This window comes from Pan paniscus, chromosome 5 (assembly GCF_029289425.2).
Source record: "Pan paniscus chromosome 5, NHGRI_mPanPan1-v2.0_pri, whole genome shotgun sequence".
Taxonomy (NCBI): domain Eukaryota; kingdom Metazoa; phylum Chordata; class Mammalia; order Primates; family Hominidae; genus Pan; species Pan paniscus.
This window is the reverse complement of record NC_073254.2, coordinates 177,149,875-177,163,086: the sequence shown is the minus strand read 5'-3', so window position 1 is coordinate 177,163,086 and position 13,212 is coordinate 177,149,875. Positions and strand designations below refer to the sequence as shown.

The 13,212-nt window shown below is 47.6% G+C and overlaps 1 protein-coding gene across 11 annotated transcripts in view; it reads right to left on the bottom strand.

Annotated features, from left to right (window-relative positions):
* ARID1B (AT-rich interaction domain 1B) overlaps positions 1-13,212 on the bottom strand; it is a 436,783-nt gene that overhangs the window by 61,593 nt on the left and 361,978 nt on the right. The window lies entirely within an intron of this gene.

Here is a 13,212-nt window from a genome sequence, read left to right as displayed (position 1 = left end):
GGTCAAAGGCGAGGGTGAGAGCGGGCGGGCAGGGTCGGAGGCGGAGGTGAGGGACGGAGGGCAGGGTCGGAGGAGGGGGTGAGGGACGGAGGGCAGGATCAAAGGCGAGGGTGAGGGCGGGCGGGCAGGGTCGGAGGCGGAGGTGAGGGACGGAGGGCAGGGTGGGAGGCAGAGGTGAGGGACGGAGGTCAGGGTCGGAGGAGGGGGTGAGGGACGGAGGGCAGGGTCAAAGGCGAGGGTGAGGGCGGGCGGGCAGGGTCGGAGGCGGAGGTGAGGGACGGAGGGCAGGGTCGGAGAAGGGGGTGAGGGCTGGCGGGCAGGGCCGGAGGCGGGGGTGGGGGAAGGCAGGCAGGGCCGGAGAAGGGGGTGAGGGCTGGCGGGCAGGGCCGGAGGCGGGGGTGGGGGAAGGCGGGCAGGGCCGGAGGCGGGGGTGGGGGACGGCGGGCAGGGCCGGAGGCGGAGGTGAGGGATGGAGGGCAGGGCCGGAGGCGGGGGTGGGGGACGGCGGGCAGGGCCGGAGGCGGAGGTGAGGGATGGAGGGCAGGGCCGGAGGCGGGGGTGGGGGACTGCGGGCAGGGTCGGAGGCGGGGGTGGGGGACGGCGGGCAGGGTCGGAGGCGGGGGTGGGGGAAGGCGGGCAGGGCCGGAGGCGGGGGTGGGGGACGGCGGGCAGGGCCGGAGGCGGGGGTGGGGGAAGGCGGGCAGGGCCGGAGGCGGGGGTGGGGGACGGTGGGCAGGGCCGGAGGCGGGGGTGGGGGACGGCGGGCAGGGCCGGAGGCGGGGGTGGGGGACGGCGGGCAGGGCCGGAGGCGGGGGTGGGGGACGGCGGGCAGGGCCGGAGGCGGGGGTGGGGGACGGTGGGCAGGGCCGGAGGCGGGGGTGGGGGACGGTGGGCAGGGCCGGAGGCGGGGGTGGGGGACGGCGGGCAGGGCCGGAGGCGGGGGTGGGGGACGGCGGGCAGGGTCGGAGGCGGAGGTGAGGGATGGAGGGCAGGGTCGGAGGCGGGGGTGGGGGACGGCGGGCAGGGCCGGAGGCGGGGGTGGGGGATGGAGGGCAGGGCCGGAGGCGGGGGTGGGGGACGGCGGGCAGGGTCGGAGGCGGGGGTGGGGGACGGCGGGCAGGGCCGGAGGCGGGGGTGGGGGAAGGCGGGCAGGGCCGGAGGCGGGGGTGGGGGACGGCGGGCAGGGCCGGAGGCGGAGGTGAGGGATGGAGGGCAGGGCCGGAGGCGGGGGTGGGGGACGGCGGGCAGGGCCGGAGGCGGAGGTGAGGGATGGAGGGCAGGGCCGGAGGCGGGGGTGGGGGACTGCGGGCAGGGTCGGAGGCGGGGGTGGGGGACGGCGGGCAGGGTCGGAGGCGGGGGTGGGGGAAGGCGGGCAGGGCCGGAGGCGGGGGTGGGGGACGGTGGGCAGGGCCGGAGGCGGGGGTGGGGGAAGGCGGGCAGGGCCGGAGGCGGGGGTGGGGGACGGCGGGCAGGGCCGGAGGCGGGGGTGGGGGACGGCGGGCAGGGCCGGAGGCGGGGGTGGGGGACGGCGGGCAGGGCCGGAGGCGGGGGTGGGGGACGGCGGGCAGGGCCGGAGGCGGGGGTGGGGGACGGCGGGCAGGGCCGGAGGCGGGGGTGAGGGATGGCAGTTGTTTTCCCTTTCCTTTCACACCTTTTGATTGTGTGTAGATAGATTCAAGTAAATCAAAGGTACACATGATACTACTTCAATCATAATAGCTGCTGAACCACAGTGTGTGCTGGGCACTTGGTTAAGTGCTTTGCACCAATGAATTCATTCATTTCTTCCAATAACCACATGAAATATAGATACCCCAGGACTCCATTTACAAATGAGAAAAATCAAGAGCTAGAAGATTAGGACTGAAGCTCAAGCAAACTGGCTCGGGGACCCATGTATTTGACCAATAAAATGTGCTGCCTCCTGATAACTGAATGTTGAAATTACATAAATGCGAAAGACAAGTGTGTGTGGAATATGGATTAGTGTTTCCCAATCAGTCCTTACTATTTTTTGGAAGCCTTTCTCCATCCATGTAACATAACTATACACTTACTACATGCCAGAAGCTGTTCTAGGCACAGGTGACGTAAAGCTAAATACAATCCAGTTCTTGCACTCGAGAAGCTCACATCTACATGGGTGTGTGTGTGCGCATGCACGTGCACGTATGGGTATGCATGTGTGTGTGTGTGCAGTAAAGCAGCAAGGGTAAAAACAAGAAAAAGGATAAAAGCAAAACAAAGCATGCAATGTGAAAAGTGCAAGAGAGAAGGGAGAGTGAGTCTGATGGGGGCTGAGGGCTTGAGGGTCCCCTTGGTGGGGGTTGGTGGAGAGTCCTCTGAATGAGCACTTCTGGAGCTGAACCCTCAGGAGCTGGCTTCAGGGGCTGGGAGAGCCTGCAGGTGGGTGAGCCTCTGCACTGCCTGCCTGTAGGACCTTAGGGGAGTTGCTTGCATCTTTTCTTGTTTCATTCTCTTCTCTGTAAAACAGATAATCCTAACACTGTCCACGTGAAGAGGTGTTCTCAGGATTAAACCATATAATGGTTGTAAAGTATCAAAATTGTGGGTGCCACTTGATGGGGGTTTCATTGTTGGCTGGGGACTATGGCAGAAGAGGGGAAAGGGCACTTATGGCTGAGAGGCTGGGGACACCGGCTTAATGGTAAGGGCAGACTGACTTGGGACAGCCACTGGGGCGCTGTGTGTGGCTGACGGGGGGATAGAGGGGAGAGGCTGGGTCTGGCAGGGCCTTGTGTACCAGGCTTCTAAGTTTGAGGTTTATCCTGTCCATAAGGAGGAGCTTCTCAAGGATTTCCAGCAGAGGTAGGATTGGATTAATAACTGCAATAAAAGCAAACACTTAATATTTACTATGTGCTAAGCTCAGTTCCAAGTTCTTTGTGTTAACTCACTTAATCCCCAGATCAAGCCTAGGAGGTACACATTATTATAATCCTCATGCTGAAGATGAGGAGCCTAAGGCACGGGGCTGTGAATAACAACAAATGTCCCATGGTCACGTGGCTCACAACTGGAGGACTAAGGTCTGAGCCCAGGCATCCTGGAGTGTAGCTTAGAGTCCAAGCATGACACACTCTGCTACACAGTCTCTCAAATATTTAAGAAAAAGCACATTTATGTAACAATGTTACCCTAATGGTCAAAACCGGCTTTCTTAAATTCACACATATAAAGTTCTATCACCTACAAATCTGCAAGAGACCTCTGCAGACTTCTCCACATTTACTGCGCGTCTGATCTCTGTGAGAGCCACTGTGTGCATTTTCATTTGGCTGTCCGGGAGGCGTGTGTTATTTCCTACAGGCGACGCACGGGCCACTGTCCGTGCAGATGTGGGCAGGCACACTTTTTTTGTCAAGGGCCAGATAGGAAATAGTTTAGGCATTTGGGGCAAACAGTCTCTATCACGATTGCTCAATCCTGCCACTGTAGCCCCCAAAGCAGCCACACACACAGATGGGAGTGGTGATGTTCCAATAAAACTTTATTTACAAAAACAGGTAGTGGGCCAGAGCGGGCCACCATCTGTGGACTCCTGATACAGACCGGTCTTGGGACAAGCTAATAAACTGCTACACTAGCAACAGCAAGTAAGACCTGGTCAAGTCAGCAGCTTCCTTAATCCCGAACACCACCTGGAAGGCTGAGAAAGGCTTCAGGGGATGCCAGAGAGCACAACGACAGATCTGAGGAACTGGGAAAGAAAGTGGAAGACACAGGGGAACAGGAAACAGGAACAGGAGAGGCACAGCACAGACACCTCGGGTGCGCTGGGCCACACGCCATTAGCTTTTTTATTGGCAGCTCCTTAAAGTCAAACTGCTTCGGCATGAAGAGGCACTGCTTTTGCACAGCTGAAGTTTGCAGATACCATCAAAACTTTGTTTTCAAGTTAAAATAAAAAATAAAAAAACACCACTGTTCATCAGTTTCAAAGTTCTTTACAAAAATTTCTTAAGTTGCTTCTGAATCTCCCATCCCACGGGACACACATAGGCTCCCCTGTCTGTTTTCCCGTCACGCAGTCTCGGCGGAAAAGGCACCTTCTGTGCACCCTGGTAGGTGGGCACAGAGCAGGGGCCAGCTGCTGGGCCCTTCCTCTTCCCACGCTTACCCAGAGAGAGTCCTAGTCCTCACGACTTTTCCCTGTGAGAAGGAATTCAGACTCCTCCTCCTCCTCCTCCCCCCCAAGCTCACATCCCCTTCGCTTCCAGATGATCTGATAAGATCAGTGAAATACAGTGCTCCTTCTTAGCTCTTGCTTTTATTAAAAATAAATATACTCATTCATAGTTTGAATGCACAAGTAATTAATTCATATATTCATGCCATTACTTGAGGGCTAGTTTCCACCCTCCCCTAACACTGGATAAGTGACTCAGTTGGTAAGAAACCTTTTTCAGTGAAAACTTATGTGCCCTTTGCTTTAGAAAGAAATGAAATAACGTTTTAGTCTTGTTTTAGAAAACAAGCGTTTAGACTATACCCATCATGCGGTTTTATTAGAGAAAGAAGGTTTCTGAGTTTGTAGAATTCTGCTTATAGCTGGAATGCGGAAATGCTGGCACTCCAACCTCCTGGGTTTAACTGGGAGTCAAGGACTGTATCTTAATGAACACAAAGGAAAGAAACTACTGAGATGTTAAGTTACTCTGTACCCTACCTCCATCTCTCACTCATGTTATATACTAAAGAGAGAGGAGCTGTGTTTCAATAGCTTTGCCCAGTTCGGCAGCTGGTCTTCGTCTCCTGGCAGGAAGCATCTGCAACCTGGGGGAGCATGCGTTCGAGCACAGCTATGCACACCAAGACACGCGTGTGTGCACTTGTGCTTAGAAAGGCGCTTAGGCCAGGGGTGCCAATCTATTTCTCTCCAATCAGTTGGGTTGATTCCATGAATTGGCACTCAAAAGTGCGTGTCAAGGAAATATGTTCTAATTACAGAAGCCTCTATCGGATAGAAGAAATACAAAGTCCCCTTTTCTTTTCTTTGAAACTTTCCTCATTAGACTCACGTGCCTGGACAAAAATAGTTTCTAAAGGCTTAAAATGGTTTAAGAGGCAACAATGGATAAAGCACAGGCTTCAGAATCTGGGTGTGAATACTGGTTCTGACACTCCCTAGCAGCGTGACAAGTGGTTTAACCTCTCTGAACTGTGGTTCTGTCATCTGTAAAGTGACTACGATAATGAGTAAGAGGTTGAAAGTAACAAGTACAGCGCCAGGCACCGCACTGCCTAACAAATGACAGCTGCCATCGTCATCAATGGCCATAACAACATCACTAACATCACCCCCCCCATCTTTTAAAAATGTGTGCATGGGGTGAAAAATGATTCATGCCCCCCCAACTACTCGATAACGTATCTTTCTTCCCAAAATAAACAAAAACCAAATATGTAAGCCAAGCAAAATATGAGAGGAAAAGCCAGGAATGAGAAGTGCAATCTTATTTCCATGTTTCTCTAATAGGTTAGTAATTTGTTGGCACTGGCTTTGACAGAAAACAGATGGATCCAGCATTAAGCACAATGAAGGCGGCAGATGCTGGGCCAGCCCACCTCAGCTGGACTGGTCTTGCAGCCAAGTCCAAGAGCCCACAGTTTTCAAGTGGGTTCATCTTGGCACACTAGCTTTGGAAAATTGGTCACCAAATGAATTCAGATTTCTACCCACCAGGAGTTCCATTCAAGCACCAGAGAGAGGAAGCAGAAGCTAGACCCTATTCAAGTCACCATCATCATTTCAGGCAGATCACAAAAATTTCTGTACCTGACTCCAGAATATTTCAAGTTGATAGTTGCAATGCATACTCAGAGCTTACTGCTTTTTGTAAACTACTAAATGTTTCCACTCATATACGAAATTTTGCTTCTAAGTTCCAATCACTCAACAGTTATGAACAACTACTATGGGCAAGGTTCTGCGTTATTCCCTATATGATGGAGGAGAAAATGGAGGTGAATGCCATAAATCAGAAATCTTACCCTTGTGGAAAAAAGAAATGCATAATTAGCTACATACTATGATAAAGGCAGTTGTGAATTAGGGCTAAATATGCATTTATCTTGTTTTGTAGCCAGTGATGTTTACCATTTTTATAACAGTTACTACAAAATACTGTGTTTTTTGTTGTTGTTGTTGTTATTGTTGTTGTTTTTGAGACAGAGTCTTGCTCTGTCATCCAGGCTGGAGTGCAGTGACGTGATCCCGGCTCACTGCAACCTCTGCCTCCTGAGTTTAAGCGATCCTCCTACTTGAGCCTCCTAAGTAGCTGGGTTTACAGGTGTGTACTACCATGCTAGGCTAATTTTTGTATTTTTAGTAGACACAGGGTTTTGTCATGTTGCCCGGGCTAGTCTCAAACACCTGGCCTCAAACAATATACCCGCGCTGGCCTCCCAAAGTGCTGTGATTACAGGCGTGAGCCAATGTGCCCGGCTTTGTCATGTCTATATTGAGATATAAAAAATTCTATAATCCTGTAATCGACAGCACAATCAAGGTACAGAATATTTCTCTCACAAGAAATGAAAGGAGGGAAAAGTTCCCTCTTTCCCTTCTATAAGTCAACCTCATCCCCATGCCACCCCCTGGCAACCACTGATCTGATTTCCGTTCATGTCATTTTATTTCTCTACAACGTCACATGGAGTCACACAGTATAGACTTTTGTGGCTGGCTTCTTAGCATCATGCCTTTGACATCCATCCACACCGCTGCATGCATCTGTACATTCCCTTTCAGTGCTGAGTCGTAGTCCATTCTTGGATATGGTTTCTAGTTTTTGGCAATTATGAGTAGAGCTGCTAAAAATTTGTATACAGGTCTTTGTGTGGTAGGAATATGTTTCATCTTTCTTGGTAAAACCCTAGAAATTAGATTGCTGGCTGTATGGTAAGTACGTGTTTATAAGAAACTGCCAAACTGTGGCTGTACTATTTTGTATATATTCCCATCAAATACTGTGTGAGAGTTCTAACTGCCAGCACCTGATATTCCAACTTAAAAAAAATTAGCCATTCGAATCAGTACGTAATAGAAATCAACGTGGCTTTAATTTTCATTTCCCTAATGAAAAAAAATTTTGAGGATTTTCCATGTGTTTATTTGCTGGTTATCATATTTAAGTAAGATCTTTTCTGTGAAAAATAAAGTTCTATTTCAATACAGCTTCTTTCAATTCTATCTTTCTACTTAGATCTATCACACAATGCTGCTCTTTCAGCCAGAGAAATGTATCAAGTAGATGATCACAAATACAGGTTCATCAAAATGAAAGCTGACTTACCGCAAGTTGCATTAAATCCTATTTGTGGGAATAAATAGACAGAATTTGTTTTCTGAACTATATATAAGGTACCATATTTCTCTTAGGTCAATATGCATTTTAAAATTCTTTAAAATGTAAAACTTACAATATTACACAAAGTTTGTAAAAGAAGGAGAAAGACCTATTATCTTACCTTACAGTGTCACTTCAATGTTTCACTTTTGGTAGTTTTTTTCCATTTATGTTACAACAATTATTGTCTTCCTTTTTAATTACAAAGTAATGCACGCTCAATGCAGAAAATATGGAAGCACAGAAACAGACAAAAATTATCCTTAGTCTCACCCCAGAAGGATAATATACCAGGTACTGCTCTTAGGCATCAAATGGTCAACCCAATACTGGTCAAGCTTCAAGGCAGGAGGGGACAGAGTATCAGTGACTCTGGATTACTCTGCCTTAGCAAAATTCATTCATTTAAGAAAGAGTTATTAAGGGCCTCTTACGTGCCAGGCTCTGCGCTAAACGCTGGGGATTCAGCAGTGAATGAAGACAAGAGCTTATGTCCTGGTGGCAGGAGACAGGCAAGTAAAGAAATCAAGAACATGTCATGAGGTGACGAGAGTGATGATGAGAAACACAGGAGGGAGGACTCTGCAGAGTGTTGAGGGGAAGGGAGCCATGTGGAAGGCCGCTGCCTCTCCCGGGGCAGAAGCGGATCCCGGACCAGGGCTAACGTCAGAGGCGGACCCCAAGGACACGTGGGTATGCTCGGAGGCCAGCATCTGACGTCGAGGCAGCAAGTGAAGAAGAAAGGCCTCCCAGGAGGTGGGTCTCGCCATCTGGTTCTGGGCAGGTGACCTCTGGAAAGCTACGTGTTACTCCAAATTTCAGTTTCTTCCTCTATAAAAAGGGTACAATAAAAGATTCTCTATCTCATGTGGTTGCTGCAGGGAAAAAAATATAGTAACTATTGTTGGACAACTGACAATGAATAGATAAAATCAGCCAAGGAATAGGCAAAAAGTGTTCTTTTTATTTTTATCGAGACAAGGTCTCACTCTGTCGCCCAGGCTGGAGTGTAGTAGTGTGATCTCGGCTCACTGCAACCTCCGCCTTGCGGGTTCAAGTAATTCTCCTGCCTCAGCCTCCTGAGTAGCTGGGATTACAGGCGCGTGCCACCACATTAGGCTAATATTTGTATTTTTAATAGAGATGGGGTTTCACTGTGTTGCCCAGGCTGGTCTCAAACTCCTAGACTTAAGCAATCCACCCACCTCAGCCTCCCAAAGTGCTGGGATTACAGGCATGAGCCACTGCACCTGGCCCAAAAAGTGTTCTAATAACTTTATAATTAGTGAAGAGAAACTATCTTTACATCATCATATTGCACTATATCCCTAGTTTTACTTTCATCACGCACAGATACACAATTTATTCCTTAAATAGAATGTATAAAAGGTAAGCACTGACATTAAAAAATATATATAAAGGCTGGGCACGGTGGCTCATACCTGTAATCCCAGCACTTTGGGAGGCTGAGGCGGGTGAATCACTTGAGGTCAGGAATTTGAGGCCAGCTTGGCCAACATGGTGAAAACCTGCCTCTACTAAAAATATGAAAAATTAGCTGGGTATGGTGGTGGGCGCCTGTAATCCTAGCTACCCCAGAGGCTGATGCAGGAAAATTGCTTGAATCCAGGAGGCAGAGGTTGCAGTGAGCCGAGATTGCGCCACTGCACCCCAGCCTGGGCAACACAGCGAAACTCCATCTTCAAAACAACAACAACAACAACAAAATATATATATATATATATATATATATACACACACATATATATATACACATATATATATACACACACACATATATATATACACACACATATATATATAGCTCTCTCTCTCTCTATATATATATAGCTCTCTCTCTATATAGTTTAATTATATATAGTTTTATATATAGCTATTAACCCAACCCAATAGTCAACTGCAGTGTGAACAGTCAAGTCTCTATGGTAAGAACCGAATGCGTCTAACCATCAGAAGCACACTCCAGAGGCTGTCTCTCCAGGCTCAGCTGCTGTGCACTGCATGCCCCACACAGACTGCAGGGGAAAGGCACCCCCTGCAGGCAGGCCAGGGAGGGTCCTGATCGGCTGCTGCTAACCACAGGTGGAGGGACCCTTCTCCAGGGTGCCTGGTGCGGCTCTGACAGATTTGTGAAATGTGTCAACAGGTAATTTCCTTTTAAACATTCGAATAAATGGAAGAGCGATGGACCTCGGGAAAAGGTACCTTGCTAAGAGGGCAGGTGAAGCTGCATGTCCACACCCTGCCTCTCTAGGTGCCACCCACCGCTGTCTTAATGAAGCCCACCTGACATGGCGCGTACGGCGGTGCGCTCGGTCACACGGCGAGGGCAGGGGGTGTGCCCCTCTTAAGTGCTGCTGATGTTAATTACTGCAGTAAAACAATTAGCCTCACAAGAGTCAAAATTAAAGTTGCTTGATTTTTTCTCTTTTTTCATTTTAAGTTGATTTGTACTGTATATTTTCCTTTTTCTCCCTAATTCCCAGGTTTTGTTAAAATCATGATGTGATGATCACGATGATTATCAGTCTAAGAAAAATTCACGCTTACGTCTTATAACTTGAAGGCTAGATTCAGGCATCACAAGAAGACTTGATTACATTCACCTATCTTTTGCTATGAAATAATCCAATTCAATTTTTGTTTTTTCTAATATGAGCAAAACAGATTTAGGATATTTCCTTAGTAAAACATAACAGTATAGAAGAAGGAATTAATCCTTTTGCTTTGCACTGTCGATTTAACCAAAAAACAAGGTTAAGATAAGAAGAAGCTGTGGCCTCATCAAGTGCATCAACCTGTTCGAAGAAAACAATAAAATGAGCACACTGAAGGGCGAGTGACCTGCACAGAATCTAGTCTTTGGAACGTCAGAGAAGAGGATCTTGTCAATCTGCATCACCATCCAGGGGAAGTCTTTTGACCGCACAGAATGAATCTATGTGGCAGACAGACCCCACATCTGCAGAAGAGCAGCTGCATTTAAGCCAATTCAATAATAAGACCGAGGTTCTCTCATGCCTGTAATCCTAGCACTTTGGGAGGCCGAGGTGGGTGGATCACGTGAGCCCAGGAGTTTGAAACTAGCTTGGGCAACATGCTGAAACCTTGTCTCTACAAAAAATACAAAAAACATTAGCCAGGTGTGGGGTGCATGTCTGTGGTCCCAGCTACTAGAGAGGCTGAGGTGGGAGAATCCCTTTAGCCCAAGAGCTCGAGGTTGCAGTGAGTCAAGGTTGCATCACTGCACTCCAGCCTGGGCGACAGAGTGAGACTCTGTCTCAACAACCAACTAACCAACCAACCAACCAACCAACCAACCAACCAACCAACCAAAGATGGAGGTTCTGAACTTAGAAGGGTAGAGACTGAAATCCTGGGTCTCAGTGACTGCAGGACCTACAAGGTACCCACAAGTAGCCAGGGGGCCCACAACTCTTGACATCTAGACCTTGCCCCTCTAGAACCACAATTTAAGAGTATTGCTGTGTAATTCAGTAGTTTGGAACTGTATTCATTTCAACTGAATATCATTTAAAGTTTGCCTTTGTTGAACTTATGAGACACATATAATGAATGAAGGGAAAAGGAAAATTTCTAGATGGCATCTAATTTATTTTAGTGAAAAAAAAATCTTTAAACCCTTCTGAAAAACACCTTTACCAAAGTAATTTAGAAATAATTTACACCTACTTGTAAGTCCTCTGCTTTCTAAGACACACACAATAAAAATCAGGCATAAACCCAGGTGTCAGCACGACCCATATGGCTGCGTGTGGTGGCCCTTCCCAGACTCCCATAGGCTATTACAGAGTGAGTGAGGCCTGGGAGCAATCTAGACTCAGAACTACTGTTACTTGCCCAAGGTAACTCTACTTACTCACAGCAAAACTAAGGCCCGAGTGTTTATATTTTGTAACTAATAACAACATGCAAAAAGTATTTCTGGATAGTCAGTGTGATAGACATTCCTCTAGAGAACACAAAAAACAAACAAGATAGTTTTGTCCTTAAGAAATAAAAAGGCTATGGATATGAAATTGATTTTAGCTCTCTTTTTCCCATACAAACTCACTTATTAATAATTAACATGTTAATTACATAATCCTTTCTACTTATTAAAGCAAGTCCCCACAGTCCTCTTTCCTTGCAAACACTTTGCAAGGGTAGTTATTATTACATGTGCTTGCTTGAAGGTGGCAAAGTGCTGTTTCATAAAATATACTGTAATTAAGTATTTTTACATATTTATATTGGCTTCATTTATTTAAAAATTCAGATTTTATAGTACTAATATACATTTCTAACATTCCCCCTTCTTCACATCATAGAAATTTTATTTTATTTTATTTTTTGCGACAGGGTCTCACTTTGCCACCCAGGCTGTAGAGCAGTGGTGTGATCAGAGCTCACTGCAGCCTCAACCTCCTAGGCTCAAGTGATCCTCTGATGTCAGCCTCCCGCGTGGCTGGGACTACATGTGTGTGCCATCACAACTGGCTAATTTTTTTATATCTTTTTGTAGAGATGGGGTTTTACCATGTTGCCCAGGCTGGTCTCAAACTCCTGGGCTCAAGCGATCAGCCTGCCTCAGCCTCTCAAAGTGCTGAGATTATGGGCATGAGCAACATTCTTAATCTCTTTAGTATTTTTGTTGTTGTTGTTGTTTTTTTAAAGACAGGGTCTCACTCTGTCACCCAGGCTGGAGTACAGTGGCATGATCTCGGCTCACTGCAGCCTCCACGTCCCGGGTTCAAGCGATTCTTGTGCCTCAGCCTCCCAAGTAGCTGGGACCACAGGCGTGTGCCACCGCACCCGGCTAAGTTTTATACTTTTAGTAGAGGCAGTGTTTCACCATGTTGCCCAGGCTGGTCTCGAACTCCTGACCTCAAGTGATCCACCCGTCTCGGACTCCCAAAGTGCTGGGATTACAGGCTTGAGCCACCATGCCCAATCAGTAATTTTTTATATATATATATTTCCATGCCTGTTTCTTGCTCCTTAAAGGCAAGTTATTTGTCATTTTGGTTTTATATCCCTAGTGGCTTACTGAATGAATGAACCGGTGAGAAGGCAGTGCAGCTCAGGTGTGGGAAGCAACACCGCCAATGACCACGTGAGAGGCCCCTCGTAAGTCAGTTTCCGCTGGTGGGAACCCTGGCCCGGCCACTTACTGTAACAGCTGTGGGATCATGGCCGAATTATTAAATTTCTCAAGGCTTTGGTGTTCTCATTTACAAAATAGAGACAGCCTCAGAGGGCTTCCCGTTAATTAAGAGAATGGGTGAATCAGCCTGGGTTTGGATCCTGGCTTGACCATTGTAGTCACTGTGCATCCAGGCAAAACTATTCACCTGTTCTGTGCCTCAGTTTCTTCCTCTGTAAAGTGGAGTAATAACAGCAACTTCTGTGAAGATTAAATGAGTTAATATATAAAAAACACTTAGAAAATAGGACCCAGGACATAGTAACATGTTCAATAAATGCTGGTTGTTATTACTAACAATTTTGGAAAAGCTTCTCATATAAAATATGAGTAAAACGGCTGTGAAATATTTGAAACTTCTTTAAAAAAGCAAAACCAGAAGCAAGCCATGAAGTTAAGAACAAAAACAGAAAAAGGAGACTGATGACATCTTGGGTGGCTGCATGAGTGAATCATTCCAGAGATATGAACACTTCTAATGCAAAGAAGGAAGCTGAATATGTCACTAATAATCTGAGTAGTTAATCAAGAGGAGAAAGAAAAAAAACCCTTTATTAGGATCCCTTTCTAAAAGGAAAACAAAGACAGAAAAAGTGAAGAGTATTTATTGAA